The sequence below is a fragment of the Cupressus sempervirens genome, chromosome 2 (assembly GCF_028749045.1).
Source record: "Cupressus sempervirens isolate cs-2001-9-10 chromosome 2, ASM2874904v1, whole genome shotgun sequence".
Taxonomy (NCBI): domain Eukaryota; kingdom Viridiplantae; phylum Streptophyta; class Pinopsida; order Cupressales; family Cupressaceae; genus Cupressus; species Cupressus sempervirens.
Genome location: NC_143119.1, coordinates 543,188,429 through 543,213,069, shown reverse-complemented (window position 1 = coordinate 543,213,069; position 24,641 = coordinate 543,188,429).

Sequence of the window (24,641 nt, the reverse complement as noted above, 5' to 3'; positions counted from 1 at the left end):
ATTTTTTTAATATATTTGCCTCTAGTGGTGTACTTGTTGGATATTACTTTTGATGGTGTATTTATTTTGAGTTATTACTCATTGATTAGATGTGATTTATTTTTTATAGTTTAATTTATTAATAAATGACTTGTTATTCATTTGTGATATTTTTATTGTTGAAGTTAGTGATCGGTAGTTTACTTTTATTGATGACAGTTGTTATTTGTTGGTCATTTTTCTTGTGACACTTGATATTGATTTCAAGGTGGTTGTATATTTTGGTCTTGGTATTTGTATGTTGACTTCATATGAGATGTTAGTATTAGAATGAGTGTCCATTTGATTTTGATTATCTTTTCTTCCTGGTAGTTTGTGTTACCCTTGAGGTAGTTTTGGCTATTAGGATTATTTGTCTATGAATATTTTATGATTTTATTATCTATGTGTGGATTGTATATTATCTCTCCTACACTATGGGAGTGAGAACCTTATTAGCTGACCACATGGTCGGGAGGCAGTGTACCATTTGGGTCCCACTTACATTGCTACTTATTGGATGCTTGTTAATACAGTGGTACCATTATCATTCTTTCTCTTATCTTAAAAAATTCTATTCATTTGATGTATCTAGTATCATGTGTTTTGAGATCTTACAGGATATTGTATTGTATATTGATGTACATAGAATTTTTTTATGAATAGATCAATGCTTATGCATTTTGCTTAGACTAAACCATGGTGCCTTTCACCTCATAGGCATGTTCTCTGAGCCAAGAATTGATTCAAATTTGGAACTTGAAGCAAGAGATGTGTGCATATCATTCCTAAATCCCCCAACATGCTAAACGAATATTTATTTTTCATATTCTTCTCTAGTTGACAAATTTTGGATAAATGAATTTACATAATCAATGCAATTTTGATGTTCATCATGAGAAGTATCAAATGATCTCACACCATCTATAGTAAAAAAATAAAAATTGTTAAGTCAAAGTGCTATTTTAAAAGACTAAATATTTCTTAAGAAAAAAAAGGTATTAAAAATTTACCAGTTCTCTTAGCTTCACCAATGTTGACTCTAAGCACATCTTGATCTTCTAAAGGTATAGAACCATTTGCAATTGAAAAAAGAATCTCTTAACTTTTTGATCCATAAAATAATTTAATATTTACTTGTAAACACACATTCTTATTACCAATGTTATAGTTTTCATGACCAAAATTCCCTTCAACTTTGTCATTATCCTCAACCAATGTTGTAACATCATCCGCATTTAAGATCAATTTAAGTAGGTCTTAACAATATTATAATCAATTATATTATATAAGTATTAAAATTAACTCTCAAATGAAACTTACCAATCAGTTGACCTTGCTTGTTTATATTGGTTCTCTTTAGTAGACCTAAAATCTTCAGCACATGTTTGTATGTGTTACCTCTTTTTGCCCACTCACAATCACACACTTGCAAATTTGGTCCAAATTTCCTTACAAGATACCATTTGGTTGAAATGGTCTAAGTTCAAATTGTAAATGTATCAGGAAGGTCATATGGGTACTAATCTATATCTACTATTCTTTTTTATCTCTCTAAAGAAGTTATGTAGTATCTCTCCTTTTTGAAGTAGGTTAGGAACCCAAATAACTACAAGTGTCTTTTTTTTTTTATATTATGGCTCTATCCTATGAATAAGAACATGACTAAGCCAATCTATTCTCCTTGTGCATTTTCTAAAATAGTTGATCAAGTAGTGACTCTTGATGTACATGTGGTATGACTCTATGGAAGCATTAGTTTCTTGATTCACGTGCGAGAAATCTCTAAAAAAAAATTCCCACATTTCTATGAAAAAAGTATGATAATGTCTTAGCATATATATAATAAAAGAACTAAGCAATACAAATAAAAATATAATGTAATGAATAATGTATACGATCTTACTAATGCATCTCTCATCATGACACCAAGTCTTTCGAAATTAATCAATAAACTCTTTTTGTTCTTTGAATTCATCCATAAATTCTTTTATTAGATGAGTAGTGATATCTCCATTGTCACTTATGGAATTCATTATCTCACCTAGTCTAGTGAACATATTTGTTCCAACATCCTTATTGCTTACAAACCTATAATAAAAAATATAATATCAAGCTATGATGTTAAAAAATATAACTTTGCATGTATTTTAAGTAAAATTGACTCACTTGTATACATTCTTCAACCATGCCCTGCATACATGTCAGATACATAAAAATACTCTAGAATTAAAAGATAATTTACAAGTTACATTATAAGCATTAATAAGTAGCATTCAAACACAATCAATTATTAAATAAAATTATATGTTTAAATAATGAAATGTATAGTTTTAAAACTCATATATCAAACCTAGTTGGAGGTTAATCAAACATGATTACTTCAATCTCAACACTAGCATCACCTGTCATGAATGCATTGACTTACCAATCTTCTTTAAATTACTTTCTTCTTTTGTAAACTTTTACTAGCCACCCATGTATATCCTCAACTTTATTTCTTGAGGATATGGCCCATGTAATAGGTGCACCAACCTCTTGTTCATCAAATACAAGCAATATATATAACTCATACTGCACATGAAAAAATTATTAAATTAAGATTTTAGATAAATTTCAGATGACCTAAACTAAAATATATTAATATAGTTGACATTGGTATACTCACAACATATTTGTTTGTTGAAAAAGTTGAAACCATGAAAATTTTTCTCCACTATTGGGTGTTTTATAGTAGAAGAAGTTGTCTTTCTCCTTTATGTGTCATAAACTTACATTTTTAGCATCATTTTCATTTTTTGTGATCAAAGGGAACACACCCTTTTTCATGCATTCATTACATCTTTTCTTAGCAAATATGTGTCCCTCTTATTCATTAACTTTGTAAGACCAAGATCAAAATAATGTTGCTCACATATTGCTGCAACCCCCACACCAATCAATAACAATGACTCAATATAAGATTTATATTTATTTGACAATCTTGGTGCAACCATACTCCTTGGATCACCAGACGGGTCATCCTTTCCATAAAAAAATTCACCATTAGCATCTTGATGACTAGACTCATTATAAGTAATGATGGAAATATCTAGTCTTCCATACATAACTCTAACACAAAGTGGGTTTTACAACCCCTTTTCTTTGCAAATCTTGGTAACCTTTGCATGTTTATTTGGGTTTTCCTCTATTATCATCAAGTCCAAAAGCATAATGATATCTGTATATACAAGTATAAATATATTTATATCAATTTATAAACAATAAATTTTAAAAAATTAGAATATTGCATGCTTAATTATTATACTAAATTGAATCAAACCTTGAATACATCTTGGTAGCATGGTTAGTAGGGTTTATCAAGTTCTTCTTGTTATGTTCTTTTTGTATAAATGGTGTTTCTATACCATCCAGTAGACCTTCTCCCCTAACAACGTGAGAGAGTCTCTCAAGAGGGATAGCAACACATAAATTCATAAAATGCATTATGATGTCCAATAGGTGTCCACTCTAGTTGTGCACTTTAAAAATCATTTCCTTCATTAGGGGCATCTTACACAGGTAGTTTGATGAGTGATTGTCATTTAAACTTTGTATCCATTATGAGGAATATTAATATGGTTAGTGGTCCTTAATTTGTTGAAACATGTTTTAAAAAACTAATAACCTAATCATCACATATATCTTCAATAAAACAACTAGTATATTGAAATCACAATAAATACAATTGTATTCTAGATATGAAATAATTTCACTACACCATCAATGAAATGATTTCTCAAAATTATATTAGAAGTTGATATTATATATGTTATTGTATATTTTTCTAAATTTTTGATCTAGTAATGAGATGCATGTTAGTGCAAGTGTGAGGCCTCACCCCAACCCATCGTGGCTTAGTTGATACTTTACTATATTGATACTCATGACTCGATATGTCAGAACATTATTTGATGCACTGAACATTATTATGCTATTTATGATGTGTGATGCTTAACTTTTAGATATCTAATTTTTTCATTTAATGCTTTATGAACATGTACGATGATGAAGTGAATAAATGCAGAACTAACACTTTGATTTTTCCAATTTTAATGAATAGAATGAGATAAACAATTGATTATATAAAAATGGATATTTTAATTTACATGAATTTCATGATACATATTCTTATAGACATATATACATGTGTTTCTTGAACTACTGATGTGTGCAATGAGTGTATAGGAAATTTAGCCGAGAAACTCAATGGAAAGATAGAACTGAACCCCTCATTAAATTGTGCTATCATTGTAGTGTAATTCTTTGAAGGTTGTCTTTGGTCTTACTATTTTTCCTAACTTTTGTTTATTCCTATTAAGTCTTTAAGGCCTAAAAACATTAAATTTAAGTACCCTAGGGGTAAGGACATGGGTGGGGAGCACTTTCTAACCCCTTAAGTCTCTTTATTTGACTTTTAGGGTCACTCAAAAACCCTATTTTTGGTTGATTTCGAAAATTGATTGTCTCCTACTTGAGTTGGTGACTCAAAACTCCATCTTGAGCTTACTTGAAGTCTAGTTGAGTTAAGGATCATACTTAGAAGCAATTTGGAGCAGTTTTGGGGTTGTTACTCAATCTCTAGTTTTGGAGAAAGTTTGAAGATTAAAGGAAGAAAAGGAAAAGCTCTTCTCAAATTACCAGTTTCCATAACTTTTGTAAAGGTAGGATTTCTTCACTCTTTTGATTTTTTCTCCATATTTTTCATGCTTGAATCATGCATAAGGCATTGTGTTGTTCTTTTTTTTTGCTTGCTTGTGTGTTGGGACTGATTTGGAGGGGTTTTAACTTGTTCTTGATGTTATTCTTATGCTTGTCTTGATGTTTTGTTTTGAGAGGATTTCATGAGGATTTTTTTTGCATTACTCACCCTTGGATAGGGAAGAATTGGCCATGTACGGGGGGAAGGGCCTTAGTTGGACCTCAATGGTGTAGAGTCTCCTCTCATGGTAAGAGGAGGAAAAAAGGGTAGAGTGTATGGGCCCCTACTTGTCATCACATACCTTGTTTGATATTGTGAAATCTTGATATGGAAAGGAAAGAAAATCTTTGTGGTAATAGCCTCAAAAGGGCCTTGTAAACATTGGAAGTCCTTGAAGTTTTAGCCTCGAAAGGGCTATGTTATGGTATGGTGATTGATGTCTCCCATTGGGAAAATCCACCTCCCCCCTAGTCAGGTTCTATGCTTGGACCTATTGTGTAAAACCAAATTGGGGTGTATGCTTGAATTGTCATGTAGAGCCACACCTTGGAAAACTCGGGAGGAATTAGTCACTCAACTGAGTTGCTTCAAGGGGCATCTAAAACCTTCAGGATCACACACTAAAATCAGATTCAATAAATAAAACTTTGAAAATAAAATCCCCCAAAATATATTCTTGCTGCCTTTGGATAGACCCGTACTCAGACATGAATAACTTTTGAACCAGTAGATATTTACTCAATCCAAACATTAATATTTGGCATAACTAGGCTTCAAACAACATATAAAAATTTGAGAGAAATCCAACGGTTCAAACCTGATATATTGGCCCCGCATCAGAGTACATTTTTCTGCAATTATTATTCCCTAAACTGATTGCCATGAGAAATATATGAAACATAACAGTAGAACCATAATCTTGAAAAAAAAACACAGGAGACCAAAGGAGACATAAAACTTCCCATTCCTCCCCAAGTTTGAATCATTTTTTACATAAAATATTGGCTTTTTAATAACCAAAGTCTGACTGGCCTTGCTGTCCAGTAGTAATAAAAATGTTTTCTTTTCCATCTAAGAATAGGAATCTGAAAGATGCTTTACCATCAATACCATACAGCAATCATGGATATTCTTGTAACTACTAAGAATAGGAATCTAAAAGATGCTTTACCATCAATACCATGCAGCAATCATGGATATTCTTGTAACTGCTAAGAATAGGAATCTGAATGATGCTTTACCATCAATACCATGTAGCAATCATGGGTATTCTTGTAACTGCTAAGAATAGGAATCTGAAAGATGCTTTACCATCAATACCATGCAGCAATCATGGGTATTCTTGTAACTACCTATTATCTGTCCCCAGTATTTGATGGAATTCTCTTTAATTATTTAGCACAACTACGAATTAAAACAACTATTCTAATTTTAAAATCCACACACCTGGTCCTAGGTGGCTATATCTGGAGAGCTCATCGAATTGCTACTCTAGGTATGCCACCACATGTAGGACATTATTGGAAACATTTAAATTTAAAACACACACAAAATGTAAAACATTACTTATCATATTTTCCACTCTGCTACTGTAGCATACTCCCCTGTAGAAAGAATCTCAAGTCTACTTGAGATGAGATCTTGAACAGATGAACCATACTTGTTGATTTGTTTCTCATCCATCCAGATAGCCTCTGTCACTAGTTTTTTCTTCCATTTGACTAAATATTGAGTGTATTATTGTCTGCGAGTCTTCTTTATTTTTGTATCTAGGATTTTCTCCAATTGAGGTGGTGCTGGTTTAGGTACTTGTTGCAGGTCTTCTATTACTGAATCTTCATGTACGGCTTGTGTTTCAAAACCTTTGTATCGTGTGAGATCACAAACATTGAATATGGGTGAAATACCAAAATCTGTAGGTAATTGAATTTTGTATGCATTATGTCCATATTTTTCTAGAATTTGACAAGGACCAACCTTCTTGGGTAGTAACTTTGTATTCTTCGTTTAAGGTAACCTTTCTTTCTTCAGATATGCCCATACTAAATCACCAACTTTGAATTGTACTTCTCTTCTTTTCTGATCAGCAACTTCTTTGTACTTCTGATTTGAATTTTGTAGCTGCAACTTGACTTGATCTTGGACCTCTTTAATAGCTTCAAAAAATTCTTCAATTTGTCTTTCCATTTCTTCATTTTTTTTTGGTGTTAGCTTATATTCCGCCTTGTTGGGTAATGTTGATCTTGGTATGAGATTGATACAATGACTAATTTCTCGCACTGGTGGGAGACTTCTTGGTATTCCATCAGCTATAATTTTTTTGTACTTGTCCAGAATTGGTTCCACTTCTTCAGGCACCTTTTCGTTCTTCTTTTCTGTCACTTCCACCTTCAAGTTTGAAGACTCCATCTCTAAATTTTCTTCCTCAGTCTGATTTTCAGCATCATTCTGTAATTTATTTTTGAGTACAGGAACCAGTGCAAAGAGTGGAAACTTTTCCTTTCACCTCTTTCAAAAATTCTTTCATACCCATCACCATAACTTTGGCTTCTGTAGCTTTTGATTCTTCTTGACTTGGCTCAACTAAAGGTATCAATTCAATGACCTTTCCATTTTTTGTAATGGTATACATATTCTTCACTCCATTATGATGTGCCTTGAGATCATATTTCCATTGTCTACCAAAAATTAAATGACATGCATCCATATTAACAATATCAAACAATTATCTATCTTTATAGGCTCCAATCTAAAATTCCACCCAAGCTTGCTCTTCTACTATAGTCTGTTGTCCTTTATTTAACCAAGATACTTTGTAAGGATACGGGTGTTGTATTCTTGGTAGCTTTAACTTTTCCACCATTTCAAGAGACACAAATTTTTTTGTAGAACCAGAGTCTACCAGTACCTTACAAACTTTTCCTCCAGATTTATAGGTAGTTTTGAAAATGGACTTCCTTTGTGGTGGTTCTTCTTTGACAGGCATTTTCAACAGTGTTCTTCTCATCATAAGTGCTTCCCCCTTTTCTGGATAACCATAACTTTCTGAATCTTTTTGTAAATCCGCTTCTTGTGCCAGGTGTATTCTCTTTTCACCATGAGTACTAGAGCTTTCTTTTGCTAGACATTTGTGTGCCATATGACCTTCCTGATTACAGTTGTAGCATCTTATTGGTCCATTCGTCCTTCTTGGTGATCTTTCTCTGAAATTTGGCCTTCTACCTCTAAAACTTCCTCTGAAATTATCAAACTTGTTAACTTCATTATGCAGCTCTGTTTGTGGTTGAAAATTTGGAATTCTTCTTGTCAATGTACCTCTTCCTCTGAATGGCTGTCTTCCTTTGCCTCTGTTGTTATTTTCTTGTCTCCTTTTGATTTTCTCTTCCACCTTCAAAGCTAGCTGATAGCACTTAGCTATGGTGTTAGGACTTAGCAACTGCAACTCTTCTTGTATGTTAATCCTCAAACCATTTAGGTATCGTGCTACCTTGATACTCTCAGGTTCTGCAAATTTTGACCTTAGACTTAACTTCTGAAATTCTTCTGTACAAGTACAGACATCCATATCCCTTTTTTTGAGATTCTGCCTCTTCTGATGCAACTGTACCTCATAGTCTTCAGGGAGATACGTCTCTCTTATCATTGATACCATCTTCTTCCATGAACAAATCTTCCTTTTATCCTCTTTTACCCTTTCTTCTTGCACAAAATTCCACCATGTAAGGGCTGCTCCCTTCATTCTAGATTTAGCTAATTTAACTTGCTGTGATTCTAAAACTTTCTCACAAAAATGATTCTCTACAGCTTCAATCCATTCCAATACTAATTCAACATCCATCTTTCCTGTAAACATAGGTAACTCAACGATTTTTCCTCCCAAAGCCTTTAAAGCTTTAAAAAATGGCTTCTCGTTCTCAGATATTTTATCTTCTTCATTGTCAGTCATTTATTTCTTCTCAACTACATTTTGCATATATTCCAACTTACTGGCTAATTCTGCCACTATCCCCTTCAACTCTCTATTCTCTTTCTGGAGAAGTTCTTCTTGCTCCTTGACTTTCTTCGCTAACTCTGCATTGGTCACCATCTTGTTTGACCCTATTGAAGAATCTTGATCAGCGACGTTCAACATATAACTTCACAACCTACAACTCTCAAGCTCTGATACCAAAAATGATGAAGAGACACACCTTGGAAAGCTCAGGAGGAATCAGTCACTCAACTAAGTTTCTTCAAGGGGCATCTACAACCTTCATAATCACACACTAAAATCAAATTCAATGAACAAAACTTTGAAAATAAAATCCCCCAAAATATCTTATTGCTGCCTTCGGATAGACCTGCACTTAGACATGGATAACTTTCGAACCATTTAATATTTACTCAATCCAACTGTTGATATTTGGCATAACTAGGTTTCAAACGACATATAAAAATTTGAGAGAAATCCAACAGTTCAAACCCGAGATATTGACCCCGCATCAGAGTACATTTTTCTGCAATTGTTATTCCCTAAACTAATTGCCATGAGAAATATATGAAGCATAACAGTAGAACCATAATCTTTAAAAAAAAACACAGGAGACCAAAGGAGACATAAAACTTCCCATTCCTCCCCAAGTTCGAATCATTTTTTACATAAAAGATTGGCTCTTTAATAACCAAAGTCTGACTGGCCTTTCTGTCCAGTAGTAATAAAAATGTTTTCTTTTCCATCTAAGAATAGGAATCTGAAAGATGCTTTACCATCAATATCATGCAGCAATCATGGATATTCTTATAACTGCTAAGAATAGGAATCTAAAAGATTCTTTACCATCAATACCATGCAGCAATCATGGATATTCTTGTAACTGCTAAGAATAGGAATCTGAATGATGCTTTACCATCAATACCATGCAGCAATCATGGGTATTCTTGTAACTGCTAAGAATAGGAATCTGAAAGATGCTTTACCATCAATACCATGCAGCAATCATGGGTATTCTTGTAACTGCCTATTATCTATCACCAGTATTTGATGGAATTGTCTTTAATGATTTAGCACAACTATGAATTAAAACAACTATTCTAATTTTAAAATCCACACACCTGGTCCTAGGTGGCTATATCTGGAGAGCTCATCGAATTGCTACTCTAGGTATGTCACCACATGTAGGACATTATTGAAAACATTTAAATTTAAAACACACACAAAACGTAAAACATTACTTATCATATTTTTCGCTCTGCTACTGCAGCAAATTGTTCTTGATGTTGTGATGTTTTACCCCAGGTTAGTTCTCCTCTTCTCCTTATTTTCCTTGAGGTTTTGAAGGTATTGGAAGAATTCACTTGTGAAGGACCTAGAAGAGATTTCTTTTAAATTGAAACATAATGTAAAAATGTATTTAAACTTTGATGTATTTGGCAATGAGGTTGGGTTTTCTTACTAGTTCTTTCTCGATGGAGCCTTGAACCAGGTTGATTGATAGAAAAGTAAATATTGAGAAAACCTTGCATTGTATCTTATGTTATTTCAGTTTATGGACATGTGAAATGTGGAATAGATCACATGATGATGTTTCTCAATTATGCAATTTTCAAATTTTAATTTTGTTAAGGAAGAAATATTGGTTATGTAGAAACTTCAATTGAATTCATATGTATTGGGTAACAAAATAAATTTATTATTGTTGATAAAAACAAATCAATCATCCTCCTTGTTGGACTAGTAATTGGTAAGACCAAAATTTGGAAGAAAATATACTACCCTTGTTATAGATTCAGTTGCAAATCAACACTTAAAAAAATAGTTGACAAAAATGTACATTCCCACAAGCCAAATTGCTCTCTAGAATTTGTATGGGAAAGCAAATATAAGGTCTTGGGACAATAGAGTATATTCCCAATAGATTCCTTGAAATTACATTACAAAATTCTTTAAATATAAAAAAGAGAATAAAGCTGGTCCAAAACAAATGATAAATATATATATACATATATTCCTATATCTCTAACTTGAAGCTCACCTAATAAAATTTTGGACTTTATTACACCACTCACCCTACCCTGGTGCGGTTAGGTTTCCCTCTCTTCTTAAGCTACCCTCATGTTAGAGGTACCTACGCATGCTAGTTGGGGCAGATTTGAATATTCTTGTCTTTTTATATATATATGCAACTTATGTTTTCGCCACCCAAACAACTAGCAATTAATGATCAAGGGTAGCTTTTCTTGTTTTCAAAATACGAAATTGGTCCATGTCCATGTGAAATTCCTCCCCACCAAGAAACTTGGGATCACGTGCCCATGGCCAGACTGTCATCATGGTACTGTCAGCACTTGGGAAATGAGGTAAGATTTGTTTGAAAATGAATTTTATTGTGGTTGGCCAACATTACTTCCACCTTTATGACCCCCTGCAGACTTGGTGCACCAATCTCTCATAATCCTTTGTAACCTATGCTTCCCTTTGCCTTGAGCAGCATGGATGATGTCAGGGCAAGAACCTAGGGTTGGGTGGGGGTGTGATGTGACATGTGTCACATAGTTTTGGGTTTAGCCTAGGTAAGTATAGGATAGGCTTAGATTAGGGTTGTGGTAGTTCCTTGGGTTAAACATTTATATATGGTTAAGTTTATCATAGTGGTGGTGTTAGGTTAGTTTTAAGTTCTAAGTTATTAAATTAGTTTAGCTATTTTCTTCTAAGTTTTGATTTAAGTTAGTTTAGATTTAAGATTGTTTTAGAGTTTAGTAATCTAGTTTTCATTAAATAGTATCATTTGGAAAATTCTATTAATTACAAGTTGTTTTTTTTTTTTAATTATATTAGTTTAAGTTTTTTAAATGGGAGTAGTAATTAATGACTTGTAGATCTAGTTTTAGTTTAAATTAGTATTTGATTGTTTAATTTTAAGTTAGTTTAGTGTTAAAAAAAAAAGGGAATAGTGTAGTTTAATTTAGAAATGTTAAATTTTAGGTTTAGTTAGAAGTTATTTCCATGTTGTAATATAAGTTATTTAATGATGTAAATAATTCTATTAGTTCTAATGTTCGAGTGGTAGGATATGAAAGCTTGTTTTATTGTGTTACCTAATCATAGTTAATTTAATTTATATTGTTATTTTCCTTAGAAATGTTGTATCTAATAAATTTAGATTTAAAATTTAATTGTTAGTAAAAGATTAATTCAGGTAACTCTAAGTGTTCATTGGTAAAGAAAGTTAAGGGATGTGTTGCAATTATAAATTTTCTTAGTAAATTTTAGTTGAGATTCTAGTTAACTCAATTTTTTAGCTATATTTTTTATTAGCATCTCCCAATAGATCATTTATTCAATTATATTTAGTTTTAGAATCATTTTTGTTTGTAGTCAGACAATTAATTCATGATATCATAGAAATTTAGTTTTGTGATGTCTAGGCTATGCAATAGTTGTACTTATACTCCACTGATACATATTAGAGCAATTTTGATACATTGTTGTAATACTAATGCAATAATGAATCTAATGTGGATACCAATTTAATAACAAGAGATTAACCTTAGCAATGTATTCCTTCTCACAATTATAAACTCAAGATGAAATGTAGTAACCTAATTCTTGCACTTGTGAATTCAACTCTAAAACTCTAGTGCACCTTATTATTATTATTATAAAAAAAAAAATTTAATTTGTGTTTTTGCCCTCATATTTTGGGCATGAAAACAAGCCTAGGACACATGATGCATATTGCAAGATTAAAAGTTATAGTATATATGTAATCATGATTGATTAAAAAATATTCATTGAAAATGAATATTCTTATATATATGGGTAACTCCACCTAATCTTTTTGGGAATTTGACAATTACATTTAAGAAGTCATGTCAATTTTTTATAAAGAAAGAAATAGTTATTAGTCTATGACATGTTCTTTTTATATATATTTAATAAATTTATATGCCTTTTAATTAAATTATTTGTATTTTATATATATCATTTTTAGGTGAATATTTAATATTTTTTTCTAATATTTAAATTAAATAAAAAATTATAATTAAAGATGCTAAATGTCAAATAAAGTGACTAATAGATCATTATGACAAACATTGGGACAACCAAAACAACCCTACTACATCTAATAGAATAAAAAAAACTTAATATTTATTTACCATCTCTATTTTCTATTTTCTCACTAGTTGTTCTCTCTTATGTCTCTTTCTATTTAACTTAAAAAATATAGTCTCAAAATTTACTACCCACTTGTTTTAGGTGAAGGTTTTTAATATTATATATTGGGTTGATCACCAAGCACTTCTCACATTGGATGATATCATAAATGGTTTCTTTTGAAATCTTGTTAATTTTTTTACTAGGCTTAATCTAATATGGATGTAAGGAGATCGCCTCAAAAAAAAAAAAAGTTCTTTTAAATCATGCAACTAAACATTATTTGAGTGTTATAATAATTATAATAGCATCAAGAATTCTAAAAGATGATTATTTTAGATCAAATGAAAAAAATATATTCTAAAATATTTTAGAATAAATAAATAGTAAAAAATTTATATTCTTCTATCTAACATGCTTAAACAAAACAAAAAAGATAACAAAACCCTCATACTCAAAGGAAAAGGAAATAAACCTGAGTATTTTTTTGCTATCTGGATGGTGCCAACCTTAACCTTTCCAATGACTTCAGAATCTTTGTCTGTAAAAATTATTTTTGCCCATGAAAATCTCAATGAAAATAGGTCTATGAAATTGTTGCTTCTAACTACTACACAAATAGTAATGCTCATATATTATCTATAGATGATGAGAGAAAGACATTATTTTTAGAGCTTCTTTATTGTTTTTGCTTGTGGTAGATTTCCTTCTTCAACCCAAATATTATATTTCTCATTATACCTTGAAACTCCTCCAACTCCTTTGTTACAAAACAAATATAGACTGTGACTACACATGATCCTATAATACAATGCCCCATTTTCCATGCCCAATATACCTTCCACCTGACTCCATTTGCATGGGCAATAGTGTGCAGATTACAAAGGAGAACACTGGCTACCTAAAATTCCATAAAGCACCACTAGATTGGGCATATGGTGCAACATCTATCACAATGGGGTCAACACTATCAGCAAAATTTAGCAGTGTATTTGGAGAAGTTATGAGAAACCAACAATAGATGGGAAGTTCTTCATGAGTTAATGCAAGTAAATTGAAGATTGATAAATCTAGACAAAAGATATGTTCTAACAAGTAGATTGGGGTCAAGTAAGTCAAGATCTCCTTGGGATAAAATTCAAATCCATTAGAGTATGGCCAAGCAAGTCTGGCGTAGGTTTCCATCCATGTCGATGGGGGTAGGCATAAGGATGGGGCATCCAAGCAATTGAACAAACTAGCTAGATAGCCATTGTTGGCATGGAGCAACCCAGCTAGATCCAACTTCTTGTTATTAGCATAAGTATTCTCACCTATTTCCTTCATGACATGACATGACAATAGAGCTTGGCAGGGTATTAAATAGGTTTCTACTTTATACACCTGTCATGCCAATTAAATAAAGAGTTGTAATGAGTAATAATAATATTGATCTTTGAACTTGATGGAGATAATCCTTGGATGTAGTGCAGGGTTCTAATCCCTAAATAAATAGTAAATAGTAATGTAGGTTTTCAAAGTTTGGCTTGGGTATTCTCAAACATTTCCATTATGACATAACATGACAAGAGAGCTTGACAAGGTATTCAATCTATTTCTACTTTATACACCTATCATGCCAATTAAAGAAAGAGTTGTAATGAGTAATAATAATATTAATCTTTCAACATAATGGAGATAATCCTTGGATGCAGTGCAAGGTCCAATCACTAAATAAAAATATTCATCTAATGAATGAGGTATGACAATTTTGTACTGGGCAAATGGCCCTAGAGATTTCAATTTGAGATGAGTTAGTGGTAGTTAGGTTGCTTTTATTGTGGGTAAATGGGATGAATTAATGTCATCAACCATCAGTACCTTTCAAAGATGAAGTCATGTAAGCTATAATTAGAATATCAACCTTAGATATGGACAAAATCCACCAATTAATGTAGGAAGGAAAGAAATAAAGAATGTTTCACAATCTTCAAGAGCCATAAAATAACAAACTCTGAATGTTGATCTCAACACTCATTCATGCATCATAGTGATTGCAATCTTTACAAACTTTTTGGAATATTAGGGATAGAATTAAATGTTGCAATATTGTAATGCATGTTGTTTGAAAGATTGTGCATTTTTCTCAGGAATATACTTGCAAACTATGCATGTAGATCTGAAGCTCTCAAAAGGAACAAATCCAATGGTTCAAAATGGAAAAATGCCATATTGTATATCTTTAGAATTGACATTTTATTTTCTATTAGCTATAAGATTTACAAGTAATAAATTAATTAATATTTACTTTTAGTAAGTTAGAATCATGGTGGTATAAGTAATTCATGAGAAATAATAAATTTGTAGAGTCAATCTCTTCATTGTAAACGAAGCATAACATCATATATCTTTTCTATTTTTACCATTCAAAATGTTATTCCATTTATTTATGTATATACATACTATTCAATTTATTAATCTATATGTTATTAGATAGACTTTAGAAGTATTGATAACTATTTAAATGCTAATTTTAAAGCTTTTTTTCAAACACATTTCTATTTATGTTTTCATTAAACATAAATTTCTTTCATTATTTACCAAAAATTTTTCTCATAATACAAAACAATTCACTCCTAATTAGCTGAGAGCCTCTTTAGTATCATAAGAGGTCATTTTTCCACCTGTTTATGAGATTGGTTGCATTATTGTTCCAATCTATTGGCTTTTAAAATGTATCTCCTATATGTTGATTGAATTTTGTATATAATTTTTGACATTTGTACATTTGGCCTTTTATTTTTTATAAGAGTAAAAGAATAGAGAAATAAATATGATTAGAAGCCATGTCAGAGATTAGGTGTTGGAACTTGGAGCCTGTGTCAAAGGTTTAGTTGTAGACTTGGATAAGAATTTTCTATCAAAATCCTAGTTGTATATGATACATTTATCTCTCCAAATGAAATTTGTGTGTTCCTTGAAAGCATAGAACCAAAATATTGAAAATTGCAAGTGTTTGAGTTGCAATAGGAGCTAATAGATTCACTCAATTAGATTGAGAGTATGGGCATTATCTCAATCTAGAAGACCTATAATGTATGAGTTAAAAAAAAATTTCTTGCCATACACCAAAAAAATATTTGAGTTTACTCCCTTCTAATGTAAGAGTTACAACATGAGTTGGTAAATAGCATAGCATAAATCCAGTGTGATGTATGCTTACGTATTGTTTATTTTGAAGCATTGATGCATTACATTGAATCGTACTAGGTTATTCGCATGCAATCATTTATTACAATGAAACCTTCCTTATGAATTTTGTCATCTTACATTGTAATGTCCCACTAGGGAACCCAAAAGAAATTAACCTAAAGTTTCACTAAGTTTGACAAAATTTTTTTTTTAAAGATAATAAAAAACAAGAGATAACATGGCAGAATTAATCAATCAGATACATACAACCATCCATAAACAAATAAGGGTTCCATGTTTTTGAATCACATGTAAATGTTTTATTAATATTAAATCTAACACATAACCAAAATCCACATCATGGAATAAGCACAAGTACAAATCCAATTATATAATATACAATTACAAAATATGTCACTTAGCATAACAAAAATGCATAATCATCTATTGTATAAGTCACAAGGTATGAAAAGCTCAAAGAATATACATCATGAATAAAATACATCATCTCGTAAGATCTCTGATAATCAAGTATAGTATAATAGAATATAACCATGCATTAGAACACAAGATTAGAAAGAAAAGAATAACTACATAAGGACATCCAACATTGACATCCAGCTATTAGATCTCAATGGTATAACTAAAAAGCACTACTACCCAACCTTGTGGAACCTAAATGGCCCACTCCCATCATGTTGAGGAGATAGTCTCAAGTCCCAAACAAATAACAATCCACAAGTCATAACCAACATCTAGGTCTAGGAAATCCTGATAGCAATCTATCTCAAAGGTACCAAGACACAAGTACCATCTAATTCCAGAGGCAACAAAACATGTAGGAAATATACTATGCAAGTGGGAAAGTTTCATCACATGAGCCAACTCTAAGGTTACCCTGGTAACCTCTTTAGACTCTAGCTCCCTGTTGTCTCTATGTGGCATCAATATCCTTTCATACAGACAAGGCATACTAACGAAGTAAAGTCACAACCAAGCATCCTCTCTACTCCCATCCTAGCTTGTACTAGCAATCAAGGTATGGGTGCACTAGTAGAATTGGCCTCATTTTTCAATGAAAATTGGTCAAATTTTCTACTCATATTAGTCAAATGATCTACAATTCACTACTACATTTGGGCCCAAATTACAATGATGGGCCATTTCAATTTTATGATAGTAACCCATCGCCCAACTAACATCAATCAAAATTGGCTCCCATTGGATGACCATTAAATTTTTTCCATTGCAAGTTGTGATGACAAGGGTTACTATCACAATTATGATGGCTATAAGTTTTGTAAATTATAGTGTTATTCTAGCAAATCATTCATTTTCACTGTAAGAATTGCAACAAAAATATGTCAAAGATACTGTCACAATTGTGATTTATGTGCAACAGAAATGCTATGGGTCCTACAACAAGCTGTCACAAACCTCCATCACAATTGGTATGTGAATTTGGTAGGAATACTATTGGATTGATTACCAGTCATCAAAATTAGGATGGCATGTTGTATTAATAAAAAAAATTGTCCACAAACATTGAATAGTAATGATGCAATCATAGGTTAATATTGAGCTTCACTTGGTTTTGAGAATAGTTTAATATTCTCTACTAATCGGGGCTGACTATGTGAATGTGGAAGCTCATTCCCCCTCACAAGAAAACATCTAAAATCTTTAAGAAATGATCAATTTTTAAAGTACAAACAAGGTTCTAGACCTACAAAAGTGACATCATTTTCCCGTCTTCTAGTGCATGTCATTTTTCTATTGCATCCAAAATAAGATTTTGCAATTATGAATCGAGAATGCACATGCACCTACTTTCAAATACATGGACAATAAATGGAGCTGATAAAATACAACATGATTAAATTTATTTAATATGTCTATTAAGTTTTTAAAATTATAGACCATCATCATGAATAATGTTCATGATGATCTATAACTTAAAATACCTAATTAAAGACCTCTAACAAAAGTGCAAACTTGTTTCATTTTTTAGCTCTACCTAATGTCATATGCATATGAATTGAAATTGCATATTGAGCTATGGTGTCCTTCAACAATGCCTAAAACTAAGAGATTCACACAATTAGTTATCATAATCATAAGTTATTGTTGAGCTTCTCTTGGTTTTGAGATTAGTTTAATATTATCTACTAATCAAGGCCAAGCATGTGAAGGTGGAATCTCATTTTCCACAACACCCCAAAATCTAAATTCCCCATTAAGATATAAGATCTTTAAGAAAGGAACAATCTTTAAAGCACCTAGGATGTCCTCATTACCTCCTACTACTCTCAGGCAAAATCCATCTTCATTGCTCACGAGAAATTCATCACACCTGTACATCCAAGAATGTCCTCATCACCTCCTACATAAAATGAATCCAATATTAGAAAATTCCCCCAAAGAAATAATAGTTCAAGTGAAATAAACACATGAAAAATGAGAGAAAAAGAGGAATCTACTTACCAATAGGAGTTGCCATCGCATCTATGGCCATGCTACCTATTGAGTGAGTTTTGTTATTTTTATATTATGCTAAGATATCTATGTTTATATGCATATATACATACATATAGAAATATATATATATATATATATATATATATATGTATGTATGTATGTATGTATGTATGTATGTATGTATGTATGTATGTGTGTGTGTATATGCATGTATGTATATGTGTGTGTGTGTGTCTGTGTTTATATATATATATATGTACATATATATATATATATATATGTGTGTGTGTGTGTGTGTGTGTGTGTACATATATATATGTACATATATATATATATATGTACATATATATATGTACATATATATGTATATGTATATATATATGTACATATATATATATGTGTGTACATATATATATGTACATATATATATGTATATGTACATATATATATATATATGTGTGTGTGTACATATATATATATATATATGTACATATATATATATGTATATGTACATATATATATGTATATGTACATATATATATGTATATGTACATATATATGTATATGTATATATATATGTACATATATATATGTGTACATATATATATGTATATGTACATATATATATGTATATGTACATATATATATGTATAAGTACATATATATGTATATGTATATATATATGTACATATATATATGTGTACATATATATATATGTACATATATATATGTATATGTACATATATATATGTATATGTACATATATATATATATGTATATATATATATATGTATATGTACATATATATATATATATATGTATATATATATATATATGTATATGTACATATATATATATTTATGTACATATATATATATATATATATGTACATATATATATATATATGTACATATATATATATATATATATATACATATATATATATATATGTACATAAATATATATATATGTACATATACATATATATATATATATACATATATATATATATATGTACATATATATATATGTATATGTATATATATATGTATATGTACATATGTATATATATATCATACATATGTATATATACATACATACATATGTATATATGTATATACATACATACATATATAAAGATCACAAGGGCACATACATACATACATACATGTATGTATGTATTTATGTATATATAGAGAGATCATTTTTAAGGTGTTAAGTGACTTACCTCAACATCCTCCACACAAAAAATGCTGACCAAGAAAAATGGGCAAAGTTCACAAGAAATTTTACAAAAACATATCATAGCAGATATTTTTAGAAAGAAACAAGCTATAACCTAGTTAAATGGTTCTATTTGTTGTTAACTAAGTTATGGCTTCTGCAAGGGAATGAGCCTCATGATTGTGGCATTTACACATAAGCATAACTTACTTCTTCAACTCCTTATACTCAACTCTTCACTGAAGTTATTCTTTCAATAGTGAGAATAGTTGCTACAAATTCTTGGGAGCCAAGGGACCCTGAACCTATGCTACATTTTTTTGAGACATGGTAGAAGTTACTACTGGCTTTAGTATTTTACAAAATTCTAGATCATATAGTGATGCCCAAATTAATAGCATCATTAGATACTTGCGATGCAGATATCACAAGGGAATGACAAGAAATTCCTATAGAAATGCCATCATATTAGGTACAAAAAAAAAATGAGATGCAGAGATCAGAATGGTATAACAACAAGATGCAAAGATCACAAGGGCATGACAATGAAATGCAGTGATCACAAGGGCACAACAATGAAATCCTAGATCTCCAAATGATATATACATACATACATTCATACATATACATACATACATACATATGCATGTGTATGTATGTATGTATGTATATAGAGAGATCTTTTTTAAGGTGCTTATTACATCTTAGCACAATAGAAAAATTGATCCAACTATATACATATTCTAGAATCCAAATAATTAAATAATTAAATTCACTCAACTTGTCCTAAGTGACTTAGCTCAAGATACTACACAAAAATAATGTTGATTGTTCCTTTTATTGTACCTAAGCTAATGAAAATTCTACAAGAATTTGTAATCAACCTAGGTAATCAACAACTAGAACAATTTAACTAGTTATGGCTTGTATATATACATATATTTAATTGGGTTATGGCTTCTACAAAGGAATGAGCCTCATGATTATGGCATTTACACAGAAGTTGGACTTTCTTCTTCAACTCCTTACACAACTCTTAACTAAATTTATTCTTCTAGTAGTGAGAATAGCTACTATGAATTCTTGGAAGCTAAGGGATCCTGAACCTATGCTACATTTTCTGGAGACATGGGAGAAGTTACTACTAGCTTTAGTACTTCATTACATTAATCTGGATCATATAATGATGCCCAAATTAACAATGACATTAGATACATGGGATCTTTGTAGGGAGAGTGTGCAACAAATGCAAGGTGACATCCTCGGCTTCCATTTTTTTGGGCCAACGTATGGAGCCTTTATATCCAACCATTCATTATAAATTGGGGAGTGCACTTCATGCCTGGTATTCAAGTGATGTATCTACATATGCAATTTTAACACATTGAAAATTTGTGTTTCATCCTACTAGCTGGGAACAATTGATTGTTCATTTTATTGTGCCTAACCTAATGATAGTTCTATAGGAATTTATAATCAACCTAGATAATCATCAACTAGACCAAATTAATAGCAACAGTAGATACTTGGGATCCTCATAGGGAGAGCGTGTCAATAAAATTCAAAACCCATAGAATTTAAATCAAGTTATTTATCTGGAATTCTTGTAACCTTTTAATAAGATAGGTAAAATATACCAAGTCTGCTAGATCTAGATATTCTTGAAAATTTTACTAGCAAACATAGAACAAATAATAACATAGTCCACTAAGTTTCCCAACATGTTCCTACATTGTTAATACCCTATCTTAGCTAATTTTCCTAAATCTAATTGAAGTCAAATTGGAATTTCAAAAACTCATATTTCTTGAGCACATAGAAAACATAGTTATAATTAAGAGGTGTAGACAAGTAAACGTATTTCAAACCCCATTACAAAAGAAAGCAATCATTAAATGCAGATACTCTTTAAAAAACTAAATAAATTTGCCCTTAAGAAAATTATATATATTCTACGATTTCTATATGATATTTCATCTATATTTTCTCATTAGAAATCATGGCATTTGGAAAAAAAAATAGATTTTTCAAAATAATGTTTTTTATAAGCTAGAAAAAAAAATTGACTCAATTTTTCCAGATCGTTGAAAATATCATTTGTTTATACATTGTCAAAAATTTGTCTCAACTTATTAGGCAACAAATTATCTAATTGAGTTTCTTCTTTGGGGGAAAATTATATGCATCTTAACAGAGCATTCAAAGTAATATTGTTGAAATTTTTATATTGTGCTTAAAATTGGCAAAAAAAGGAGGGAATGAACAAAGATCCTATTTTTGGTATGGAAAGAAGTTTTCATCGCTAGTAAATTTAATGGGCATCAACAATCAGAATGTCAATAAAGTATGACCACCCATTTCACGTAATCCACATTGATTGACATTGTACAAGATCAAAAAAATCTAAACTTTCTTAATTTATCTTGATGTTTTTATTTATATTTGAGCTTTTATAATCTTAATTTTGATAAGGTTCTTGTTTATAATTTGGATAATCTTTTCTCCTTCAACTAGTTAATGCTTCATATCAACTTGCAATGCACATTCATAAAGAAATATGCTGATTAATCTCTGAGTCATGGCATTATGGGGGTAAGAAATGTCAAGCACTTCTAGAAGATTTCATAAAGCACTTGGGTCAAGAAAGATTACATGTAGGAATTGTCTATGCGGTATACTTGCATTTAATAATAAAAAATTCAATATAGAATTATAATCTAGTTTTTTATATTAATATTATGAAATAAAGAAACAAGTCTTATCACAAGAAAAGATGAAAGCTCAGTTATCTATGGACAAGGGAGTGAATTCCATAAGTAGAGAATCCTAGCAGACTTGCTATATGGAAACTCCTTACAAAGGATTTATCTAGAATTTCCAAGGATGTTGATATTCATGATGTTTCTATAATTACTACCTATAAAGCTTATAGCTCCCAAAGACTTACCTTTCCCCTTGTTGACACATCTAGATAGAGGGAATGTACTTAAGAACTAGTACAATAGCTTAGAAAGAGTACCTAAGAAGAGATGGATCTCACATTCATTCATTAATAAAATATAGAATTCATTCATTATCACATGATGTTAAAAAAATTATGAGCATCCATAAAAATAATCTCATAATGTCCAAAGCTAACACCTAATATTCGTTCATCCTTTAACATTCATTAACAGCAGCACATAAACACATAACATTCAATAACATGTGAAATAAGGTATTTAAACATGCCTTAACCAATTATGATTTAATTTTGGATCACCTACCTAATTAGTTTGGAATTTTGTTCTCACCAAAAATAATAAAATGTAAGAACCAATTGTGCCAAAAAGATTACAAAAAGATGATTATTGTGCACAAATCATGTTTTTTAGCTCTTTTGGAAATAATGGAAATGAAGTATTGCAAAAGGTGCAAGCTCAACTACCCCCCCATGTGGATGACATTGTTAAGTAGAGAATACTTACATCCATCCATACAAACATATATACATACATATATGGTTAAGAACTACCCAACTATGTCCAAGGCATCTACACACTAGAGGTGTACTCTGCCTACCAAGATGCTTACATACCTATATCCATAGGATCAAGACCCTTGAACTACTCACTCTAATGAATATGTAGTTATGGTTTATAATTTTTTTGATGTAGCTATATTCCTATAACCACTAGTGAACTTTACTCAGCTAATACAACTCTTCACCATCATACAGCCACTCAAGAAAATCAAGTAATTTTCTATAATTACAATATTGTAAAGCCCTAGTGCCACCTTTTTGTTGTAGTTTAAATTTAATGTAAGTTGAATCTATATATCTCCTAACTCACTCCTTATATAGTTGTGTTTGAAAGATTGTGACAATAATCAATGGGTCTAAATAGACTAGTCAAATTAATATTGAAACACAAAGTTTAGCCTTTTATTTTCAAAAAGTAGGTACATAAGGTACATATAATGTCTTAAAATATAAGCCTCATGAGTTAACATATAATTTCTTAAAATAGTTAAGTGCTACCTAACTATGTCTAAGGTGCCTGCACACTAGAGGCATACTCTACCTACTAGGTTTCCTACACACCTGTATCCACGGGATCAAGACCCTTGAACTACTCATTCTAACAAATATGTAGTTTTTCTTTCTAATTTTTTTGATGTAGTTGTATTCCTATAACCATTGCTAAGCTTTACTCACCTAATAAAATTATTTTCCATCATACACCCACTCAAACAAATCAAGAAATTTTCTATAATTACAATACTATAATACCCTAGTGTAACCTTTGTGTTGTATTTTATAGTTAATGTAAGGTTAACCTATATATGTCCTAACTCACTACTTATATAGTTATGTTTAAAAGCTTGTGACAATACCTCTGCCAATGCTACCTATTGAGTGAGTTTTAATATTTTTCTGTTGTGCCAAGATCTCTCTGTTTATATACATACATACATACATATACACACATATATATACATATACATATGTATATACATATATATATATACATATATATACATATATATCTATATATACATACATACATATACAGAGATCACAAGTGCACAGCAATGAGATGCAACAATTGTTGGAAATATTCAAGATATGACAAGTTACTAAGAGGGGAGGGGTGAATCGATAACTTTAAAAAATTTCTTTTATATTTACCACACATACATCTATGCTATTGCATTCATTAGTTCTGAAATATAAAACATTCATTGCATAAGACAACACAATATTTTGGTGACCCAGAAACCTTCCAAATAGAAAGTAAAACTGGGGTGGGGATGATACCCACATAACTTCAATACTAAAGCATAAAATTGGCCTGTTAAGGCTTACATTGACCATTTCTGGTGATCTACCCT